Below are 24,907 nucleotides of genomic sequence, written 5' to 3' on the forward strand. Positions count from 1 at the left end.
TTGCATCATTTCTGTATTCAATTTTTTAAATTATTTCATAACCCTATTGAGTGTTTTTTAACTAAATTAACATGGCTCGAATGAACCGCCCAGCCCCTGTGGAAGCCACATACAAGAACATGAGATTTCTTATTACACACAATCCAACCAACGTGACCTTAAATTTATAAAGGAACATTAAGAAGTATGGAGTTACCACAATAGTAAGAGTATGTGAAGCAACTTACGACACTACTCTTGTGGAGAAAGAAGGTATCCATGTTCTTGATTGGCCTTTTGATGATGGCGCACCACCAGATTGTTGATGACTGGTGACGTCTTGTAAAGATTAAGTTTCCTGAAGAACCTGGTTGCTGTGTTGCTGTTCACTGTGTTGCAGGCCTTGGGGTAGCTCCAGTACTTGTTGCACCAGCACTAACTTAAGGTGGAATTCATAAGACAAAAGCGGCGTGGAGCTTTCAACAGCAAGCAACTTTTGTATTTGGAGAAGTATTGTCCTAAAATACGGCTGCACTTCAAAGATTCCAGTGGTCATAGAAACAACTGTTGCAGTCAATAAAACTGGGGTGCCTAATGCTATTGGAAGTGGAACTTGAGATAGGACCTAATTTGTTATACATATTAGCCAACATGTTGCCTTAGTGAGTAAGTCTAATGAAGCTTCCATAGGAGTACTGAAGGGCATTTTTACCAGGCCACAATCTAGACAGATTTGGCAACTTCTGTGTTTGAGTTACAGTCAACCTACTTGGACACTTGGCAAAAGATTCTTGTTGTCAGCAATATAAAATGTGTTTGTCGTTCGTACCAATTGACCTTTCCCCAAATCATGTAATATTGAGTTATAACTTGTTTCAATCTATTCTCATGCCAGAATCTTATCAATACATAAGAAACGTAGGAAGAGTTAGGTGCCAAAATACCCAGCACAATACTTGTGTACTTTTAGTACCATACAGAACTAAAATCCCAGGAACTATGAACACTCTAGACCTTATGTGGTTTATTCCTTCAGTCATTTCAGACACTGAAAGTAGGGCCTACATGGGTATTTGCCTGCTCGCTTTGTGTTTACATCTCCCACATTCATACCAGTATTCATCAGGTTTGCTTAACCCTTGATTTTTTTTTTTTTTTACCAAGTCTTACAGTGATTATTTAATGCATTTACATAAATCTCACTTTGTGCTGTTGTAAAAAAAAAAAAAAAAAAAAAACCCTCCACTTTGACTCTACATTGTACGGAAGCACATGTCTTCAATGTCTTCAGACAAAAAGCCTTACAGTTAATTTAATGTTTGCACTCTGAGGTGCAATTTAACAGGGAGGACCTGAGAAAAGAATGGGAGGGGGCTGTCAATTATTTTTAGCAAAGTGTTGCCTTTGTCTTGTGCAAAACATGTAGAATATGCTTTTTAGTAAAATATTTTTTGAAAGATAGAGATGTTTTGTTATTGTAATCATAAACTTCCTGAAATTCTTGTAATTTTTTTCCATACTTATCAGAAGTTGTTTAACAACTTATTTTTGAAAGTGTGATTTTTTTTTTTTCCTTACCAACCTCTCTTGCAAAAAAAGAAGTGGGTTTCTGCTAATGAATTGAGCAGACATCTAGTATTTTATATGCCTTTTGAGCTGTGTAACTTAATATTTGGATACTTGATAATTTGTTTTATTATGTAATTGATAAAATGGTGATGTGTATTAATGTTAGTTCAACCATGTATTTATGCTGTCTGGGATGTGTAGTTATAGTTCTGTGGGAGAAATAATTTGTTGGTGTTCACCAGCTTGTAAAAACTTAGTGTGAGAGCTTAAACATCTAAATAAATAATGAAATGCAAAAAAAAAAAAAGAAATTGAAGGTGTCTAGATACAAAATTAATATTGAAAATTCAAGTATTTGTGTGTACAAATAACATCTGCTTAGAATTTATAAAGAAAGGAAAGATCCCAGTTATAATAGTAACAAAAGAAAAAGCACTGAGTAACTGAAAAAAATACATATAAGAGAATTGTAAAATGCTACTGAGGGACCACCCCTCCAAAAAAAATCTTTAGCAAATGAAAAATAATATGTGTTGCCAGATAGGAAGGATCAACATCATAAAGATGGTAATGGTTCCTAAATTAATCTAAAAGGCATGTCATCCTCATAAAATATTAAATATTATTTGGAACGACACACAATTATTCTAAAGTTCACTTGAAGAATAAATATGTAAGAATTCTCCAGAGAATTCTGGGGAGAAGATAGTGAAAGAAGTCTATTCTACTAAAATTTAGCCAATTAAAACAGTGTGGCACTCATTCATAAAGATGTCAACTGAACAGACTAGAATATCAAGAAAATTACTTAATCCATACAGGAATTTTTTTTTTAAGATACAGGTGGAATTTTAAATCACTGTAGACAAGATGTATCACTCAATAAATAGTGTTAAGACAACTGGGTCTTCATCTAAGGAAAAAGTTGGATCCATACACTTATAATAAAATAAAATCCAAGTGCATCAAAGATTAAAATGTGAAAAATTAACTGTAAAAATATTAGAAGGAAACATGGAAAATTGTTTTTATAATCTTGTAGAGGGAAAAACCCTTTCTAATGTCCCAGACACTGTGAGTGGTCTGTTCATTATGCCAATTGCCCACTTTGCTCTTCTTTCCAGAGAAACAGAACCCCAGTTCCGTTCAGGGTGAGAATAAGCCTAACCCCAAAGATGCATCATATCGGCAGTCAACTTCTCTACTTTCTCATGCTCCCTTGCAACTATAGTGTCTGTGTGGCTTGGTTTAGGTCAATAAGACATTAGTTAAAATCTGATGGGAAAGTATTTGCTTTCTCGATAAAAATGGACAGACGTGCTGGTGCCCCATCTCCTTTGAAACATTAGTTTTGTAGAAATCACCTTGGGATCAGATAAGAGAGGCCAAGAGAGTAGAATAAGAGACATTAGCCCTGACGTTGCTGAACCAATGCTGGCAACCACCTATTCCTGGAATTCTCACTATGGAATTTAAAAAATAAAATCCTATTTACTTGGGTCGCTGTGTTTAGAGTTTTAGTTTCTTGCAGTTGTGTGATTTTTGGAAACCTATCTGACACACCACGAATCCCATAAAATTCAGAAACCCTAAAGGAAAAGATTGAGCAATTTGACAACATAAATTTTTTTTTAATTCTTTGAAAATAAAAAGTATTCCAAAAAGAAAAATAAAACTAATATAAGATCTTTTTCACTTGCATTATAGTCCAGGGCTAATATTTTTTACTATATAATATTTTTACTATATAATACTATATTTCACTATATTTTCACTATATAATTACTTTATATCCACTCACTACATATAAAGTAAAAAGACCATAGTCCAGTAGAAAAGGGGGCAAGGGACAGAAATAGTGTTCATCAGGAAGTTCTCGCAGAGCAATCAGGTAAGAGAAAGAAAGAAAAGGTATCCAAATAGGAAAAGAAGAAGTCAATTTACCTCTCTTTGCTGATGATATAACTCTATACCAAGAAAATTCTAAAGATGCTGCCGAAAGGCTCCTAGAACTGATAAACGACTTCGGCAAAGTTTCAAGATACAAAATCAATGCACGAAAGTCAGTAGAATTTTTGTACACTAAAAATGTTCATGCTGAGAGCCAAATCAAGAATGCAATCCCATTTACAATAGCCACAAAAGAATAAAATGCCTAGGAATACATTTAACGAAGGAGATGAAGGATCTCTACAAGGAGAACTATAAAACACTGCTGAAAGAAATCATAGATGACACAATGGAACAATCCATGCCCATGGATTGGAAGAATGAATATCATTAAAATAGTCATACTTCCCAAACCAGTCTTCAGATTCAATGCCATTCCCATCAAACTACCAATGTCATTTTTTGCATATGTGTTGCCAAAGTGAGCATACCACTGTCATTTTTCACAGAATTAGATACACTATTCTAAAATTCATTTGGAACCAATAAAGCGCCTGAATAGACAAAGCAATCCTAAGTAAAAAGAACAAAGCCAGAGGCACTTTACCCAACTTCAAACTATACTAAAAGGCTACAGTAACCAAAGCAGCATAGTATTGTTACAAAAACAGACACCTAGACCAATAAAAAAGAATAAATGACACAGAAATAAGGCTGCACACCTGTAGCCATCTGATGTTTTAGAAACTCAACAAAACATAAGCAATGGGAAAAGGACTCCTGTTCAATAAATGGTGCTGAGAAGCTGGTGAGCCATATGCAGAAGAATTAAACTGGACCCTTACCTTTCACCATATGCAAAAATTAACTCAAGATGGATTAAGAATTTAAGTGTTCATCAAAAAAGAGATGCAGATGGCTGTTCATCCTCAAAATAAACAATAAAATAACAAAACAATTAAAACTATAGGAATAGATCATTCCTATAAACTTGTCTGATAGAGATTTAAAACAAAACACTGTATTTGTGGAGAAACTGATACTCTTGGGCATTTTTGTTATCAAAATAACTTCCATGGAGAGCAACTTGTCAATGTCACCAAAATTACAGATGCCACCCCAGCAATCACAACCTGTGTATACAATAAAAGGACTGAAAATAATCTAAGTGCCAGTGAATATAGGGCTCATTACTAAAATTATGATAATAATATTATGCAGCTATGAAAACATGAAGAGATTCTATATGTACAGCTGAAGAGCAATCTTCAAGATATGCTGTTAAATAAAACAAAAGTCAAAGTCCAGAATGTGCTTGGTATGCAACCAATTGTTTTAAAAATATACTAAAAGGGAAAATACGTGATTGCGCATTCATAAACTTCCTTAATAGAACACACAAGGAGCCGGTAAGGGTTGCTGTCTCTGAGAAGGGGAACTGAAGTGCTGGTGTTCCCATTATCTATAACTGTATAATGAACCACCCTGAAGCTTAGCGGCAGAAAACCACATCCATTTTCTCAGGCTCATGGATTCTGTGGGTCAGGAATTTGGACAAGACACAGCAGGGATGGCTTATCTCTGCCCATTGATGTCTGGAGCCCCAGCTGAGAGGAACTGATTGGCAGTGTGTGAGTCAAATGGCTTGGGGCTGGAAAAATCTGAAGGTTTCCTCACTGGCATGTCTGGTACTCAGACTGTGATAACTCGGCTGGCGTTGTTAACCAGCGTGCCTGCACGCGACCTCAACATGGAGCAGGGGCATCCGAACAGCATGGCAGCCTCACAGCAGTCAGACCCCTTCTGTGGTGGGCTCTGAGAGCAAGTGTTCCAATGAGAAAGGCAGGTGCTGCGTGGCTTTTATGGCTAGCCTCAGAAGTCACAGAGCCTCCCTTCCACCCTGCTCCGTAGGTTGAAGCCGTCACCAGCCTGCCCAGATTCAGGAAGCAGGGAGGTAGAAATTGAAGTATATCAACTTGCTAACAGTTGTTATCCCTGCCTAGTTGAATTTGGGGAGCTTTTCATTTTCCCCACTGGCCTATGTTTATTGCCTAATTTCTCTAAACAAGCAAGTACAAACTGTGCTATAAAAATAAGTGTTTTGGAAAAATCATAGATCTCGCTTAAGGTTCTCTTCTGTGCTACAAGCAAATCCATGTTTCTCATGCGTTTTCCTTGTGAGTTCGATACAGTGACAGAGTTCAGAAATTACACTGTATATTTTCCATAAACTCTCTCTACACAGTGCTGTAAGCTAAGAAGCATTAAGATTACCTGTGACTGCTTGAGTGAAGAGACAACTTATTCATCTGCAGAATCAGGATCCACAGGTGCAGAGGCACTGCTTCCATTTACTTCACTTCCATTGCCTTCTCCAGCAGTGCACAGAGCTCTATGGGACCCACGCCCTGCATCCTTGTCCTTGTCACATGGGGGTAGTGCAAGCCCAAGAGAACAAGTGGCCGGCCTATCTTTGTCCTTGAGCCTGGCTATCCTGCCTTTACTGGAAGCTTCTCTTTCTCTGCCTCTTTTTCCCTCTTTCTACTTTTATTCTTTGCTCTCTTCTTACTCCTTTACCCTGCCTACATTTTTCCTCTTTCCCCAACTTCCTCTCTAGCTCTCTCTACTCTCACCTTTTATTTACTCCCTACAACGATCATACCACCTCACTAAGCACGATACGAACGCAGGTGAGGGTAGGACTGGATGAAATTAACAAAGCAGGTTTACATGGCTCTGTTGCCTCTTCTCACCTACCAGTTTTGGTTGGTTTCTTTATTTTTCCATCTCATTCTGTTTCATTTTATCTTTCTCTTTTCCTTCTTTTTTCTTGTGATAAAATACACACAGCATGAAATAGATTGTTTCAACCATTTTGAAATTCAAAACATTTGTACACTCCAGGACACTAAGTACATTCACATTGTACATCACCCCACCCGTCTCCAGAACTCTCTTCATCTTCCACAACAGAAACTCTGTGCCCAGTAAATACCAGCTCCTCACTCTCCCTACACCCAGCCCATGGCGGCCACCATTCTACTTTCTGTCTCCATAAATGGGACCACTTTAGGCACTTCATGTAAGTGGAATCACATGATATTTGTCCTTTTGTGACTGGCTTCTTTCAGTAAAATAATATCCTTCAAGCCCATCCACATGGTAACGTGCCAGAATTTTCTTGCTTTTTAGGACTAAATTTAATATTTATCTATCGTATGGATGTACAACGTTTTGTATATTAACTCTTCCAAAAATGGATACTTGGGATCTCAGGTACCATTTTTTCTCCCACAAAGTGAGATGGGCCTTTTTCCTCCCCTTGCCTCAGAGAAGGGGTGCCCTCCTTCTGCTCCTTCTTCCCAGCCCATAAGCAGGTCTGCTTTCCACTGCAGGAGCTCCTCAGAATGGGGGTCAGCACCATCCCTGCACCTCTGTCCACCCTCTCCTGATTAATGGCATCTATTTCTATGGCCTTTTGTGCCCTCCAGGGCTGGTGACGCCAGGTTTCTCTCTCCAAAGACAACTTCTCAGAGTCCCAAACGCCATACCCAACCATGTATTTCACTGCACCTCTTAGGAGTATCTCATCACATGGTCAAACCCGGAATTCTCAATTTTTTCCACCCATCCACTTGCAGGATAAACGTGACCAGAACCCTCCCATAAGTCAGACAGGAAACTAAAGATTTGGTCTTCAGAGAAATTGAAGCTTGCCACTCCAGATCCAGACACCAAGCATAGAGAAGGGTGAGAGGGAGATTCAGAGTTGAAAAGAGGGTAATTCATAGTCTGTACCTCTATGGTAGGAAGCATATCCAGCACTGCTCCCAGAGAAATAGGACCAGTTCCCAGGCAAGAACCCCCAGGTGGTTTCATCCCTGGAGAACTGAGGGACCCCACAAAAGTGACCTTCAGACATGGCTGTGTGGCCACTTCCCCCTGAGAAGCCTCCTGGTAACCAGCAGCAAGGCCCAGCCATGCCCACAAAGCTTTGACTCATGCAGTAGGGCCTCACTCTTACCTGTACATAAACAGCCAAGGATCAACAGGCACTTAAGGAAAACAGCAAAGTAAGCAGATTATTTAGAAATTGAGAAATAAATACCAAGAGCAGAGCTAACGGAGTTGAAGATATTTGCCTCTGGGGAGCAAAGTTGTTGAACAGGAAAGAGCTAATATGTTCAATTGTGCATTCTTTTTAGTACTGTTTGATTTTTAAATATGTGTGTATATACATACACATATATAGGTAAAAATAAATTTTTAAGAGACAGAGTCTTGCTCTGTCACCCAGGTTAGAGTGTGGTGTTGCCATCATAGCTCACTGTAACCTCAAACTCCTGGGCTCAAGTGATTATCTCACCTCAGCCTCCCAAGTAGCTGAGACTACAGGCACATACCATCATACCTGGCTAATTTTTTTTTTTTTTTTAACTTTGTAGAATCTCGGTCTCACTCTGTTGTCAACTCCTGGCCTCAAGAGATCCTCCTATCTCAGCCTTCCAAAATGCTGGGATTACAAGCAAGAGCCACTGGGCCTAGCCAGATAAAAATAATTTTAAAAAAGAAAATATGAGTGTCTCCAACTACATATCTGCTCAAGAATGGAGAAATCTGGAAATTATCTCTGATTCTTCCTTTTTTCCTCATCCAGTCTATCATTAAGATTCACTCATTTAACATCCAAAATGTTTCTTGATTCATTCACTTCTTTCCATCTTTGCCACCACCATCCTCAAATATGCCACCAGCACCTCTTCCTAGTTATACATAGCCCCTTATTCATTTCTCTCCTTCCAACCTTGCCCTTCCAATTCATTCTTCTCAAGGCACTAAAACTGATCTTCATACGTTACTAAAGCTGGGTACAGTGGCTCAACCCTGTAATCCAGTACTTTGGGAAGCTGAGATGGGAGGATCGCTTGAACCCAGGAGTTTGAGAGCAGCCTGGGCAACCTGGTGAGATCCCATCACTAAAACAGAAGAAGAAGAAAGGTAAATAAGGTCGTGTAAAACCCTAAAATGTCTTTCCATCACCCTCAAAATGCAATACAAACTCCCAACACTTAACCCTAAGGCCTTACTAAATCTGACTCCCACCTACCTGTTCAATCCCAGCTTGATTTGTTCCATTCTCTTCCATGTTCATTAAGCTCCAGTTTCATTATTTTTCTTTCTTCCAATGCCTTTAAAAAAAAAAAAAAGCTAAAATCTTTGCTGCTTCGGGACTTATGTTATCCACGTGCATGGAAAGGTGCTTGCCTTGCTGCTAATCTGGCTGGTCTCATCCCAACCAGTTCTCAGCAGAAACACCACCTCCCCAAGGAGATTGTCTCCCACCAAGCTATCAAAACTAAGTCACTCCTATGATCATCTGTTTCATACTCTTACTTGCTTCCTTCATAACATTTTTCCTTGTTTTTATTGCTTTATTCATTTGCTTTACTTTCCTGCTCCTCCAGTAGAAAATCAGCACCATGGAGGCAAGGACCATGCCCTATCTCTAGTATCTGGCACAGTACCTGTTTGAATAAATTACATTCTACAGTGAATGCAAATATCATTTGCATCTTTCCAGGCAGTTTTCCAGGTTGTACTATTCTTCGGAGTAAGCACAACAAACTTGCTTAAAGATTAAAGATGTATGACAACAGTTGCTCCTTAATGTGTAACAGCATCAGCCACTCTCCAAACTGCTAAGACGTCTCCCTTATGGGGCTTGTGCAACAGTTTATTTATAAGGAGGGAGTGGAGAATAAGAAAAGCACACAGACAAACTGATTCGGGGGTGGGGGAGAGTGCTGTTTTTAAAAAGTGATCAATAAATCTTCCTTAGATAGTAGGGAGGAACCCCTGTCTTGACAGACTTTGGGGAGATGGGGTCAAATGCCAAGTTCTAATTGAATCACATCAGTATGGGTGCCATAACAGCCTAGCATTTCATCATTATGATGACTATTAAAATTGTAATAACGCAAGAGAGCAGGGAACCAGACGATGAAAAGGGATAGGCAGCTAAAATACCCTCATTGGGTTCTTCAGACATTTTAGTCATATCTACACCACGATCATTAAAAAGATCTGCAGGATGTTAGGGTAATGCTAGTGATGAGGCATTTGTACTTTCTTTGACCCAAAAAGAACCATCTACTTTGTTACCTTAAAATTTAATCCCTGTCACTGCTACAACCCATTCTGTCCAGAATCATGACAACTTATCCTAAGGACTATTGGACACATATTTGAAAGGAAAGGTGTACACTGAGATGATGCGGAGATCTGAAATCATACAGTCCTCTCTTCCCGCCCACTTACAATGGAACAGAAGCCCAAGTACTTCCTTGAGGAGAAGGAGGAGCCAAATGATTCCTCAGCATCCTTTCCAGCTGTAAGATTCAATAACTGGATGATCCATCATTTGCTGAAGGAACTTAAAGACTGGATGGTAGTAAACTGTGAAAATGTCATAAGCCTCATTATGCCTGCTAAGCAGCTAAACATATACATTAGCATCCTACTAAAAGGAAAGCCCAGAAGAGAAAAAGAGAAAATATCAAATTTTGTATCAGCAAACACCAGGAAGATGAAATTACACTCATTATTTATTTGCTCATTAAGCAAACATTCATTTAGCACTCACTATATAACTGGCACAGTGCTTGAAACTGGAGGCAGATATATAAAAGAAGGCTCTGGGCTCAAAGAGTAGTGGAGATGGCCTTCAAAATAAATAATGATGCACAGTCTCATGAATGCTGTTGTGGGAGTCAGTACCGAAAAGTTCTACAGGAATCCAGAAGGGTAAGTACCTCTACCGAGAGAGTAAAGAAAAACTTTATTAAAGAAATGATATTTGAATTGAACTTTGAAGTATGGATTGGAGTTTCCTGGTAAATTAGGAGAAGGGGATTCCAAGAAGAAGGAATGGCATACATACAGGCTTAAAGACACTGGGAGTGGGAGGAGCCGGGGTGAGTTTCCCTGTCTGCCTGGTATCAAGGCAGACAGGGAACCGATTTAAAGTATAGTTTACACTTCGCTAAAACCTTAGATTTTTTTTTCCTATAAACAATGAGCATAATTGAATGACTTTTACTAAGTGTACTTCATGACCAGATTTATTTTGTTAAAAAGAATTCTCTAGTAGAACTGCAGAAAATTAGAAAGGAATAAAGTCAAGGAAACCGGTCAGGAGGCTACTATTAATAATCCAGCCAAGAAATGAGGGTGTACCTTAGCATATAAGAAGATGTTCAACTTCAGTATAATGAGAGAAATTCAAACTAAATCCACACTGAGATACAATTTCTCAACTATTAAAACAGTAAAAATTCAAATTCTTGAGAACACACACAGTTGGTGGGTATTTAGGTAACAGGCCTTCTTATATATTGCTGGTTGGAGTACAAAATAGTACAACTCATATGGGCTGGGTGCAGTAATGGGCTGACACCTGTAATCCCAGCACTTTGGGAGGCTGAGGCGGGTGAATTGCTTGAGGTCAGGAGTTTGAGATAAGCCTGATCAACATGGTGAAACCCCATCTCTACTAAAAATACAAAAATTAGCTGGGCGTGGTGGCAGGCACCTGTAATCCCAGCTACTTGGGAGGCTGAGGCACAAGAATCACTTGAACTTAGGAGGCAGAGGCTGTAGTGAGCCACGATCGCACCACTGAACTCTAGCCTGGGCAACAAAGCAAGACTCTGTCTCAAAGAGAAAAAAAAAAGTACAACTCATACAGAGGAAAATTTGGCAATTTCTGATAAAACAATGTATGCCCCCTACCCTTTGACCTAACAATCACATTTTTAGGAATTCACCCTGAAGATATACTTCTACAAATACCAAACAATGTATGTATAAGATTATCCAACTGCAGCATTATTTGCATTAAAAAAATGGAAATGCTCCCAAATGCCTATTCAAAGGAGTCTGATTGAATAAATGATGGGAGATTCACACAATAGAATATTATGCAGTTATGAAAAAGAATGTGAAATATCTCTATAAATTAATATTACATTATTTCCAGGATATACTGCTAAATGAATAAAGCAAGATGCAGAAGATAATATAGAGTACATCAACTTTTGTTTAGGAATGAAAAGGAAATAAAAAATACGAGCATACATATTTGCTTATTTAAAAAAAAAAAGGAAACACAGAAGATACATTTCAGAAATAAGTGAAAATAGTTACCAAGAAAGGATGCGTGAAAATGAGCCAGAAGGGATAAGGATAAGAGTGATGGGGACAGAATTTTTTTAAGCAAAGCCTAAGGTTAAACACAAATATAAAAAATTAACTGAACTTAGAAACAAGGTAAGCATTTCCCTCTCTCATCACTGCTTTCAATACTGTACTGAAAGTCGTAGCTAATAAAATAAGATCAAAAAAAATGTAAGTAAAATATATAGATTGGGAGGGAAGAAACGTAACTGTCTTGGTTCCCAGATGACATGATCATCTATGTAGAAAATCTGAAAGAGCAATAATGACAGCAACAAAAACTCCTGGAACTAATAAGCAATTACAGCAAGTTTGCACAAAACAAAGGTAATATACAAAAGTCAATAGCTTTCCTACACGTCAGCAATAAACAAGTGAAATTTGAAATTAAAAACACGTTACCATTTACATTAGCACCCAAAAATGTGAAATCTAACAAATCTAACAAAATATGTGTTTTTGTTAGATTTGTATAGATTTTGTTAGATTTGTATAGATTTGTTAGATTTAGGTATAAATCTAACAAAATATGTAAAGATCTATATGAGGAAAACTGCAAAACTCTAGACACAGAAAAAAACATAAAAGAAGAACTAGGCCGGGCACAGTAGCTCGCGCCTGTAATCTCAGCATTTTGGGAGACGGAGGCAGGCGGATCACGAGGTCAGGGGATGGAGACCATCCTGGCCAACATGGTGAAACCTCATCTCTACTAAAAACACAAAAAATTAGCTGGGTGTGGTGGTGCACACCTGTAGTCCCAACTACTCGGGAGGCTGAGGCAGGAGAATTGCTTGAACCCAGGAGGCGGGGACTGCAGTAAACTGAGATCGCGCCACTGCACTTCAGCCTGGGCGGCAGTGCGAGACTCCATCTCAAAAAAAAAAAAGAACTAAATAAAAGGATAGATATTTCATGTTCATGAATAGGAACATTCAATATTGTAAAGGTGTCAGCTTTTCCAAATTTGACCTGCAGAGTCAATGCCATCCCACACAAAATCCCAGCAAGTTATTTTGTAGGTACTGAGAAACTGATTCTAAAGTTTACATAGAGAGGCAAAAATCCCAGAATAGTCAGCAATACAATATTGAAGGAGAAAAACAAAGCCAGAGGACTGACACTGTCTGACTTCAAGACTTTCTATGAGGTTACAGGAATCAAGACGGTGTGGTAATTTGAAAGAACAGACAAATAGATGAATGGAACAGAATAGAGACCCTAGAAACAGACCTATATAGAGACACATTTTTTACAAAGGAGCAATGATAATACTATAGAGCAAAGATAATATCTTCAACAAATGGTGTTGGGACAACTGAATATCCACATGCCAAAAAAATAAATCTAGACACAGACTATGTACCCTTTGCAAAAGTTAACTCAAAATGGATCACAGACCAAAATGTAAAACACGAAACTACAAAATTCTTGGAAGATAACATAGGAGAAAACCTAAATAATCTTGAGTATGTCAACACCCTTTTATACATGTCACCAAAGGCACAATCCATGAAAGAATTCATCAATAAGCTGGACTTCATCAAAATTAAAACCTTCTGCTCTGTGAAAGACAATGTCAAGAGAATGAGAAGACAAGCTATAGACTCGGAGAATATATTTGCAAAGGAGACGTCTGATAAAGGACTGTTATCTAAATATACCAAAAAAAACCTCCTGAAACTCAACAACATGATTTTTTAAGTGGGCAAAGTGGAAGGGGGAAATGAAGAGAGGTGAGTGATTGGCTAAAAATTTACACTTAGATCAAAAAACAAGTTCTATTGTTTGATAGCAGATTGGGGTGACTATACTTAGCAATGATATATTAAATTGCTGCTATGTAGAAGAGAGGGCTCAAAATGTTCCCAACACATATATACCCAAGATGATGGATACCCAAAATACCCTGACTTGATCATTCCATGTTCTATGCATGTAAAAAACACTCATTTGCACCCCATCGATGTGTAAAAATATTTATCAATAAAAGAAAAAACTGAGACCATTTCTACCATATTATACTCTCTAAATTATTAATAATATTTTTGTGAAAGCAAAAAGTATTTGCTATCATTTAATAATGTAAATAGTTTTAAAATATAGTTTCATCTTAATCTCAAACTTTTCAGTTTTGTATTTTTGCATGTTTTACACAATAAATAAAGTATTAGTAGAGTAATATATTAAAATATTCACAAGTAAATAAATATGTATATATCTAAAAACTGGAAAAAAGACTTAAATGATACCTCACCAAAGAAGATATGCAGATGGAAAATAAAAATATAAAATGATATTCCAAGTCATTTATCATTAGGGAATTACAAATTTAAACAATGAGATAGCACTACGCCCCCATTAAAATAGTCAAAATTCAAAACACCAAATGCTGGCAAAGATGTAGGGCAATAGGAACTCTCATTCATTGCTCCTAAAATTGCAAAATGGTATAGCTACTTTGGAAGATAGTTTGGTGGCTTCACATACAAGTAAGCATACTCTTTACCATATGATCGAGCAAATATGCTCCTTGGTATTTATCCAAATAGATTAAAAATTTATGCCTACACAAAAACCTGCACATGGATTTATATTGCTATAAACTTATAAAGTTTAAAATTAAATTTGAAATTGCTTTATTCATAATTGCCAAAACTTGGATGTGACAAAGATGTCCTTCAGTAGATGAATAGTTAAGTAAATGGATGCATCCAGACAATAGAATATTATTCAGCCATAAAAAGAAATGAACTATCAAGCCATGAAAAGGCATGGAGGAAACTTGAATGCATTTTACTAAGTAAGAAATGCCAATTGGAAAAAGCTACATATTGTATGATTTCAATTATATGACATTCTGGGAAAAGCAAAATTACAGAATCAATAAAAAGATCAGTGGTTGTCAAAAACTAGAGAGACAGTAAAAAGATCAGTGGTTGTCAAGGGTTAAGAAGAAGAGAGGGTTAAATAGGCAGAGCACAGATTTCTAGGGCACTGAAACTATTCTTTATGATACCATAATAGTGAACATGTATCATTATACGTTTGTCAAAACTTGTAGAATGTACATCACCAACAGTGGACTCTAATGTAAACTATGGACTTTGGATGATAATGATGTGTCCATGTAGATTGATCGATTATAACAAATGTACCACTCTGGTGCTGGCTGTTGACCATGAGGGAAATTGTACACTGTGTGTGGAAAAAAATGTTTATAGAAACCTTCTGTGCCCTTCATTTAATTTTGCTGTGAATCTAAAACTTCTCTAAAAAATAAAGTTTATTAACGTTTTAAAACTAATTTAACTTTGTCTGAATTCCAAACCATATCCACATAGTGAATCCCAGTAATTTTCAAAGACTATATTCCATATAGCATTTAGTAGGACATATATTCTATGGACAAACTGTAAATAAATATAAATTTTACTTAATAGTTTATTATTAGCAGTATTATATTCTGAAACTATTTTATGTGTATTGTAACAAAAAACAAATAATATGTTATTATTGGGAACCAAGATTTTTATTGTGAAGGAAAAAAAAAATTAAAAAAATTTTAAAGGCTAAGAATAAATCTGAATTATAATTATCAGTATGAACTCATAATTTGTAAAAATATATTTTTTTCACTTTTATTGAGAGGGCCTAGGTATAATGACACACTAATAGCAACGAGTACACCCAACAACCAGATTTTGGCTTCTAAATACCATTCTCCACTAAAAAGAACAAAGGCTCCAGATCTAGGACTGGAGTGCAAGTTGAGTCTGAGATTGCTTCCCTCCCTCTCTGTTAGAAATAAAGTTCAGAGTTGTAAGGAAAAATGAGTACTCAAGGGATTTTTCAGTAATGCAATACTATTTTTGCCCAGAAGGATGTCTCTCACAGGGCTGGTTGTCACAAGAGTACTATGAACAAAAGAGTGTCGAATCTTTTATTTGTGTGTGTGTGTGTTTTAGGTTCTGAGGTACATGTGTAGATCATGCAGGACTGTTGCATAGGTACATACATGGCAAGGTGGTATGCTGCATCCCTTCCCTCGTCATCTATATCTGGCATTTCTCCCCATGTTATCCCTCTCCAACCTCCCCACCCCCTGCTGTTCCTCCCTTAGCCCCCCAACAGACTCCAGTGTGTGATGCTCCCCTCCCTGTGTTCATGTGTTCTCATTGTTCAACACCCGCCTATGAACAAGAACATGAGGCATTTGGTTTTCTGTTCTTGTGTCAGTTTGCTGAGAATGATGGTTTCCGGATTCATCCATGTCCCTACAAAGAACATGAAGTCATCATTTTTTATGGCGGCATAATATTCCATGGATATGTGCCAGATTTTCTTTATCCAGTCTATCACTGATGGGCATTTAGGTTGTTTACTATTGTAAATAGTGCTGCAATGAACATACGTGTGCATGTGTCTTTATAACAGAACTATTTATTTATAATCCTTTGGGTATATACCCAGTAATGGGATTGCTGGGTCAAATGGAATTTCTATTGCTAGATCCTTAAGAACACATGCAGTTGGTGGTATTTAGATAACAGGCCTTTTTATATATTGCTGGTTGGAGTATAAAATAGTACAACTCATATGGGCTGGGTGCGGTAATAGGCTCACACCTGTAATCCCAGCACTTTGGGAGGCTGAGGCGGGTGAATTGCTTGAGGTCAGGAGTTTGAGATCAGCCTGACCAACATGATGAAACCCCATCTCTGTCTTCCATAATGGTTGAACTAATTTACACTCCCACCAACAATGTAAAAGTATTCCTTTTTCTCCACATCCTCTTTAGCATTTGTTGTCTCCTGATTTTTTAAAAAATTTATTTATTTTACTTTAGGTGCATACTATATCTGGCATTTCTCCCCATGTTATCCCTCCCCTCCCTCCCCACCCCCATTGTCTCTCCCCTACCCCTGCCAACTGCCACCGGTGTGTGATGCTCCTCTCCCTGAGTCCACATGTTCTCGTTGTTCAACACCCACCTATGAGTGAGAACATACGGTGCTTGGCTTTCTGTTCTTGGGTCAGTTTGCTGAGAATGATGGTTTCCAGATTCATCCAAGTCCCTACAAAGGACATGAACTTATCGTTTTTTATGGCTGCGTAGTATTCCATGGTGTATATGTACCACATTTTCTTTGTCCAGTCTATCATTGATGGGCATTTGGGTTGGTTCCAGGTCTTTGCTATTGTACGCAGGGCTGCAATGAACATATATGTGCAAGTGTCTTTATAGTAGAATGATTTATAGTTCTTCGGGTATATACCCAATAGTGGGATTGCTGGGTCAAATGGAATTTCTATTTCTAGATCCTCGAGAAATCGCCACACTGTCTTCCACAATGGTTGAACTAATTTACACTCCCACCAACTGTGTAAGAGAGTTTCTATTTCTCCACATCCTCTCCAGCATCTGTTGTCTCCCGATTTTTTAATGATCGCCATTCTAACTGGCGTGAGGTGATATCTCAGTGTCGTTTTGATTTGCATTTCTTTAATGACCAGTGATGATGAGCATTTTTTCATATGTTTGTTGGCCTCATATATGTTCTCTTTTGAAAAGTGTCTGTTCATATCCTTTGCCCACTTTTGAATGGGGTTTTTTCCTTGTATATCTGTTTTAGTTCTTTGTAGATTCTGGATATTAGCCCTTTGTCAGATGGGTAGATTGCAAAAATCTTTTCCCATTCTATTGGTTGCCGATTCACTCTAATGATGGTTTCTTTTGCTGTATAGAAGCTCTGGAGTTTAATTAGATCCCATTTGTCTATCCTGGCTTTTATTGCCATTGCTTTTGGTGTTTTAATCATGAAGTCCTTGCCTATGCCTATGTCCTGGATGGTTTTGCCTATGTTTTCTTCTAGTGCTTTTATGGTATTAGGTTTTATGTTTAAATCTTTGATCCATCTGGAGTTAATTTTAGTGTAAGGTGACAGGTAGGGGTCCAGTTTCTGCTTTCTGCACATTTTTAGCCACTTTTCCCAACACCATTTATTAAACATGGAGTCCTTTCCCCATTGCTTGTTTTTGCTGGGTTTGTCAAAGATCAGATGGTTGCAGCACCATTTATTAAACATGGAGTCCTTTCCCCATTGCTTGTTTTTGCTGGGTTTCTCAAAGATCAGATGGTTGCAGATGTGTGGTATTTCTTCTGGGGTCTCTGTTCTGTTCCATTGGTCTATGTCTCTGTTTTGGTACCAGTACCATGCTATTTTGATTACTGTAGCCTTGTAGTATAGTTTGAAGTCTGGCAGTGTGATGCCTCCAGTTTTGTTCTTTTTGCTTAGGATTGTCTTGGCTATGCGGGGTCTCTTGTGATTCCATATGAAGTTTAAAGTGTTTTTTTCCAGTTCTGTGAAGAAGGCCATTGGTAGCTTGATGGGGATAGCATTGAATCTATAGATTACTTTGGGCAGTATGGCCATTTTCATGATATTGATTCTTCCTAACCATGAGCATGGAATGTTTCTCCATCTGTTTGTGTCCTCCCTTATTTCATTGAGCAGTGGTTTGTAGTTCTCCTTGAAGAGGTCCTTTACATCCTTTGTTAGTTGTATTCCTAGGTATTTTATTCTCTTTGTAGCAATTGTGAATGGGTGTTTGCTCTTGATTTGGCTGTTTGTCTGTTATTGGTATATAGGAATGCTAGTGACTTTTGCACTTTGATTTTGTATCCTGAGACTTTGCTGAAGTTGCTTATCAGTTTGAGAAGATTTTGGGCTGAGACAATGGGGTCTTCTAGATATACAATCATGTCATCTGCAAATAGAGACAATTTGACTTCCTCCTTTCCTAATCGAATACCCTGATTTTTTAATGATCACCATTCTAACTGGTGTGAGATGGTATCTTCAATGTGGTTTTGATTTGCATTTCTCTGATGACCAGTGATGATGAGCATTTTTTGATGTTTGTTGGCCTCGTAAATGTCTTCTTTTGAAAAGTGTCTGTTTGTATCTTTTGCCTACATTTGAATGGGTTTTTTGTTTTTTTTTTTTATAGATCTGCATTAGTTCTTTGTAGATTCTGGATATTAGGCCTTTGTTAGATGGGTAGATTGCAACAATTTTTTCCCATTCTGTCGGTTGCCGATTCACTCGAACGATATTCTTAATGTGACTTTTGTTTCTGTCTCTTTTCCCTATCGGCTAGAGTTGGACCCCACAATCTAAACTAGACCCAATTGGCTAAACATTTAAACTTTCTTAGTTAAGGTGGATGCATGATTGGAGAGAGGGGAGAGGAGGAAGGGGTTGTCTGTGGCAGACTAGAGAGCCAGTCTTTTTCTAAATAAGGAAATGAATGTGAGTTGGCGTTGTGGCATGTCTTGGCATCTAGTAAAATAAGAAAGAAGAAAAGGAGAAAAAAGAAAAAAGTGGGGGGCGGGGGCTACTGGGAATTAAAGAATAAAAGGTTGAGCAGGCTGTCTGAAGAGAAACCTTGCCATCTTACACTCTCCAAAGTAAAGAAGGACATAAAGCCCAAGGATTGATTATACTGGACATGGTAAAGGTTTACAGGGCCTGGCCTGAAGGGTCAATCTGGGCAATTTATAAACAGTGATTCAGTGAGGATCATGAGAAAATGCTGAAACCACTGGGTAACTTTGTTGGGCATCAAGATTTTCACACAACCTAAAACTATTACTCACAGATTGCATACTAACTACGAAGGGAGAAATTACTTTTACAATTGAGAGATATAATCGATATTTTCCTTTCTCTCTTCTAGGCTTTTCTTTTCCTCAGATGCTAATCAAGCTGCTATCTGCGGTAACTTTACACTACGTCAGTCTAACTGAGCAGAAACCATGCTTCCCAAAACTCACTTCCCTGCATGTCCCAGAGTAGAGCTGGTCAGATTAGGAATTCGGGCGGGATGTGGAAGGTGGACATGAAACAGCATGGTCAATGAGGCAGTGTTTTCTGGGGCTTAAATTCCACTAGTTAAGGGTCATTCCAGTCATCTGCTCTTCCATCTAGTTCCTACTCTTCCGTTTCTGGGACGTGAGACCAAAGTTCTGGCTTAGGGAATAGAAGTACAGGATTAGTTTTCTTACTTCTCCCTTTAATTTCCCTCATCATACCATAACTTGTCCTGGAAGCCATGAAGAGAAAAACAACGCCTCTTATTTAAACCCCAACCCAACCCACATGTAGGATCCAGGAATTACGTAAAGCCCCTGTGTGCTTGGTCAAAAATAAAGAAGCTCATTTAAATATCTATGACATCAGTGGAGCAGACACTGATCTGACGGACAAGACTGTAAACTGGTGTCCCCCCAAAATTTTGTGTGTAGATGTTAATTGCCATTGTGACAGTATTAAGTTGTGAAGCCTTTAAAAGGTCATTAGGCCATGAGAGCTTCATCCTCATGAATGGAGTAATGTTGCTATCACAGGAGGCAGTTAGTTATCGCAGGAGCTGGGTCCTGGTAAAAATGATGGGTGTGGTCTGATTTCCTCTCTCCGTCTTGTGTAATTGCTTCTGCCTTCTGCCCTTCTGCCATGGGACAACCCTCACCAGATGCTAATGCTGTGCTCTTGGACGACCCAGCTTCCAGAACTGTGAGAAAGAAGTTTCTTTTCTTTATAAATTACCCATTCTGTGGTATTCTGTTATAGCAACAGAAAACAGACTAAGCCAGTGACATTTTTAGTATAATATGCCCTATAAGCTTAGCAGAAAAATCACTCGGCCCACCATGTTAGTGACTCATGGGTGTTAATAGTGACAATTCAAAACTCTACTGGGGATATGGCCAATTTCTGCTTATCCACAAATAGATGATTACTTCGCCAAGTATTTGCACAGCAATCTGTTCCAGCTTGGGCTACCACAGTAGGTCCCAGCTTGGGTGGGGTCAGCACTGTATAAAGGAATGCGGAGAGGCCGAGTGTGGTGGCTCATGCCTGTAATACCAGCACTTTGAGAGGCAGAGGCAGGAGGAGCAGTTGAGTTTAGGAGTTCAAGACCAGCCTGGGCAACATGGCAAAACCCTGTCTCTACAAAAAATACAAAAATTAGCCAGGCATGGTGGCATGCTCCTGTAGTCCCAGCTCCTTGGGGGGCTGAGATGGGAGGATTGCTTGAGCCCAGGAGATGGAGGTGGCACTGAGTAGAGATTGCACCACTGCACATCACCTGGGGCAATAGAACAAGACCCTATCTTAAAAAAAAAAAAAAAAAAAGAATGTGGAACACAGGGTTGGTGGTGATTGGGAATAGAACATAGAGTGAAGATTAAGGGGGCGTTTTCAGTCCAGCATGGTCAGATTATATTCTAAGGTGAAATGTTATTCATCTGTGCCACTGCTTATTTATTGAGCATCTATTCTGATTGTGATGCTGTATAAGTCAGTAGGGATTCAAAAGCTATAAAATAGAATCCCAACTTCAGAACCCTTAACTTGAGTTTAAGATGCAAACCACAGACATAAAAATTATTGCATCAATATTCACCTGCCATGATAAATGCCTGAGCATGCTGTACAGGCAGGAGAGAGTTTGGAAGAGAAATTATCCACTATGTAATGCAATAAGCAAATCACAGGACTGAGGGAATTCTCTAGAGAGAAATGAGAAAGCAATAGGAGCAAGGAACATTGTTATTACACATCTATTAATGAGGCTACTAACAGCTGCCATTTGGAGGCATTTAATGAATGCCAAGTGCTTTCCCTGTGATTTCTCATTTAAGTTTTGCAACCATCATGTGATAAGGTGAATTATTATTCTCACATTTTAAGTTAACAAAGTGCAGTTTCAGGTAAGTAATTACCCAAGGTTACACAGTCTGTAAATAACTGAGCACAACTTGCAAACAGGTTTTTCCAACTCAGAGTTTATGTTCTATTTCCAGGCCTGGGCTCTTTCCTCTGTTTCTTTTCTCACTAGAAACAAGTCATCTGTGTCATGTGTAACTACCATGGCCTCCGCCTTTAAGGAGCACGTCATGTACGCAAGATGGTAGGGGACAGGAAAATGTTGACCCAAAGGGTAATTGAAAGCCCAGATGTATGGTGGAGGCAAATCATGCTGCAGGGGACGTGGTTCGCAGGGATGTTTCTCGGGGGAGGGGTTGTACCTTGGGAAGAGGTTGCCCTTCTGAAAGCATCACATCCCTCTAGCTACCTCCATGGAATTCTACCAGTGCTTCTAGGACAAATTCTGGACACAAACATGGCAAACTACAATAGCAGCTCCTCAAGAGGTCCTTTTACCTGACGCTACACAACAGGGCATGCTAATTACGCTTAAAAAACAGAAAAATGGTTCCTAGGTGGCTGGACTGGGTAGATTATGGACATTAAAGGCCACTGCCATTCATTCCCAAGACCCAGTCAGCCTATCTGAGTGACGGTGGCACTCCTGGGGCAGAGCGTATTAGCCCCTGCCTGTAATGTGCCTAACTAGCGTCAATATTGATGGAGGAACTCGTGGGACAACAGATGGATGGAGTAAACAAAAAGGCAGCCCCTTCTCAGTCTTCATTGTGAAGGAGGAGTGATTTGAGCAAAGTGGTGCTCCACTGTCAACCTTAGCAAACCTGATCGCCTCCTCGGAAACCTCCAGGTAACTCCCTAGCGGAAGGTAAAGAAGAAATGGCAAGGCTTCGGTGAAGCGTTCGTATTTCTATCTTAGCAAAAAGCAGATCCTCTCCCCATCACTTGACTGTAATTTTCTTCTGTGTAATTTTCTAGCAATAGTTGGCAGGTCTGGGAATCACTAGCACATAGTCATTAGCTGTAAAAACGACAGCCGATGATTCCAGGAGTCCAGAGAGAAGAGAACTGGCCAAGAAAAACCCCAGGGAATGCCAACACATAAGGCTGTGGTGTGAAGAAAGGAACCCATGGGTGACATAGCTTGTCAATGATTGTGGTATATGAAGAAGAAGAACCAGGACTGAGGGGGTATCTCAGGAACCCCAAAGTGTCAAAGGCAGCAGAAAAATCCAGGAAGAAGAGAGCTAAAAAAATATCCCCTGGATTTGGTACATAGATCATGAATGACATTCTCATGAGAGCTTTGGTAGAATGATGGGGTTCAGAAGACAGCCCCACATGGAACAAGGAGCAAAAGGGAGGTGAGGAAGCAGAGGGAGAGAAGAGAGTTTTCAGAGATGTTTGAATAAGAAGTTGGAGGGCTGCTGGCAGGGAAGGGATAGGGGATCTTTTTTTTTTTTTTTTTTTTTTAGATAGGGTCTCACTTTGTTGCCCTGGCTGGAGTGCAGTGGCGCAATCCAGACTCACTGCAGCCTCAATCTCCCCAGGCTCAGTTGATCCTCCCACCTCCCAACAGATAGATGGAGTGAACCGAAAGGCAGCCGCTTCTCAATCTTCCCAAGTAGCTGGGACTACAGGTGTGCACCACCACGGCCGGCTAATTTTTGTATTTTTTATCAAGATGGAGTTTTGCCATCTTGCCCAGGCTGGTCTGGAACTCCAGGGCTCAAGCGATCCACCCAACTCGGCCTCCCAAAGTGCTGAGATTACAGGCAGAAGCCACCGCACGTGGCCAAGAATAATCCTTTTGAGAATGGTAATTATTTGAGCATGATGAAAGGTTCAAGAGTGAGAAATCCTAATGGAGGTGAAGGTGCTGATGGAAGCATATTGGTAGACATTACAGAGAGAGCCTGGAACGTGAGCCCCTCAACCAAACTCTCAAAGTTTTCTTGAGAATCTGTAAACCACTGAAATCATTCTTTGATATCCCTTTTTAACCTGTGCAAGGACAGGAGGCCCAGACTGGCCGTCTTTGCTAGCTGCCACTAGTTTACCTGCCACCCCTACCCACACCCAGAAAGCACAGATAAGATTTATTGTGTATACACTGCAGTTTTTCCTCAACCTCCACTTATTTTTATAAATCCTTAACTCAGCTTCAGAGCTGATTCCCTCACATATGAGGAAACAATTTGCATACAAAATAATTAACCAACATGCAAACTAACTAGATGTTTTTGAGTTATTTTTTGACAAGGAAAAAAAAAAGCGCAGAAGATGCAGAAGCAAATGGCGATGCGGGAGGAAGGACCCAAACAGGGTGGGAGGTGACAGGGCCAGAGGCAGCGTGATGAGGTCGCCTTTAAGTAGGAGAGGGGACGGCCTGGGCTCTGACCCTGGAGGAAGTGCACAAAGGATGCATATTGATTGGCAGGGGAAGTGGGCAAGGGGGTTCTAGAGGGCATGGGGTGAGCAGAGCAGGGAGTCAAAGGGCTGTCTGCTCAGAGTACAAAAGGCTGTGTGGGGAATGGCAAAGGTTTTTAAGTTGTTGAAGAGAATAGGAGAGATGTGCCAAGAAGATAAAAGGCTGCTAGTGTTGGGCATCAAAAGTTGAGGCCGAGACAAATGGTGGCAGTGTGCATGGTGATGACATTTCCCCTAAAATTGCTCAGCTGCCCAGGTATGAAAGGATAGGAGAGTAGGGGTAGGTATTTTGTCGAGTGGGTACAGAGGAAGGATGGGTGTGAGGAGGCAAAGATGCCAAGGGTGATGAGGGGAGAGTAGCTCAGATGATCACAGAACTGGGGCTGGGAAGGGAAGGGAGAGAGGCGAGAAGGTTGCTTCTGTTAGCCAGCATTCTCGTTAGAGGGAGCAGGATCCGCTCCAGCTAGTTTAGCAGAAAGTGATTTAGATAGCTCAAAAAAATCCCTGAGAGGTGTAAAGAAACAGTCTCTTGGCTGAGCTTCCAGGAATGACTCCCCACCACACACGGCGGAGCCAGCCCATCACAGGAGCTGAGCCTCCGCCATCATCACGAAGCTTTCACTTGGGGACCGGCCACCACAGCTGCCCGCTACAGAATCAAACCCCCGCTGCCACCATCCTCCTGGCAAAACAGAGGCCCCTGCTCTGCCTTCCCTGGAGAACTCAGTTTTGAGTCAAAGTCTCATGTAGAAGCATTAGGGTTGGTGGTGACACCTAAATTACACATCTGCCCCTGGCAGCAAGGGAGCAAGGGGGGCCTGCGTGGGGTGAGTGTGTGTGTGTGTGTGTGTGTGTGTGTTTCATCTCCCTTCCCCTGTGCACCCCTGTTGGGAAGTTGGTATTTACACTATGAAAAGCCATCCAAGTGCAGAAAGAGTTTAGGAGGTTTTGGACAACCAGTCACTATAGCAGGGGTCCCCAACCCCTAAGCTGTGGACTGGTACCAATCCATGGCCTGTTAAGAACCAGGCCCCACAGCAATAGGTGAGTGGCAGGTGAGCAAGCAT

The 24,907-nt window shown here is 39.7% G+C and overlaps 1 pseudogene; it reads left to right on the forward strand.

The window, feature by feature from the left end:
* On the forward strand, nucleotides 1-596 carry LOC105704821 (protein tyrosine phosphatase type IVA 1-like; annotated as a pseudogene).
* The last annotated feature ends 24,311 nt before the right edge of the window (nucleotides 597-24,907 follow it).

Source organism: Aotus nancymaae, unplaced genomic scaffold (genome assembly GCF_030222135.1).
Source record: "Aotus nancymaae isolate 86718 unplaced genomic scaffold, 86718_ANA_hifiasm-v0.15.2.pri h1tg000016l, whole genome shotgun sequence".
NCBI classification, from domain to species: domain Eukaryota; kingdom Metazoa; phylum Chordata; class Mammalia; order Primates; family Aotidae; genus Aotus; species Aotus nancymaae.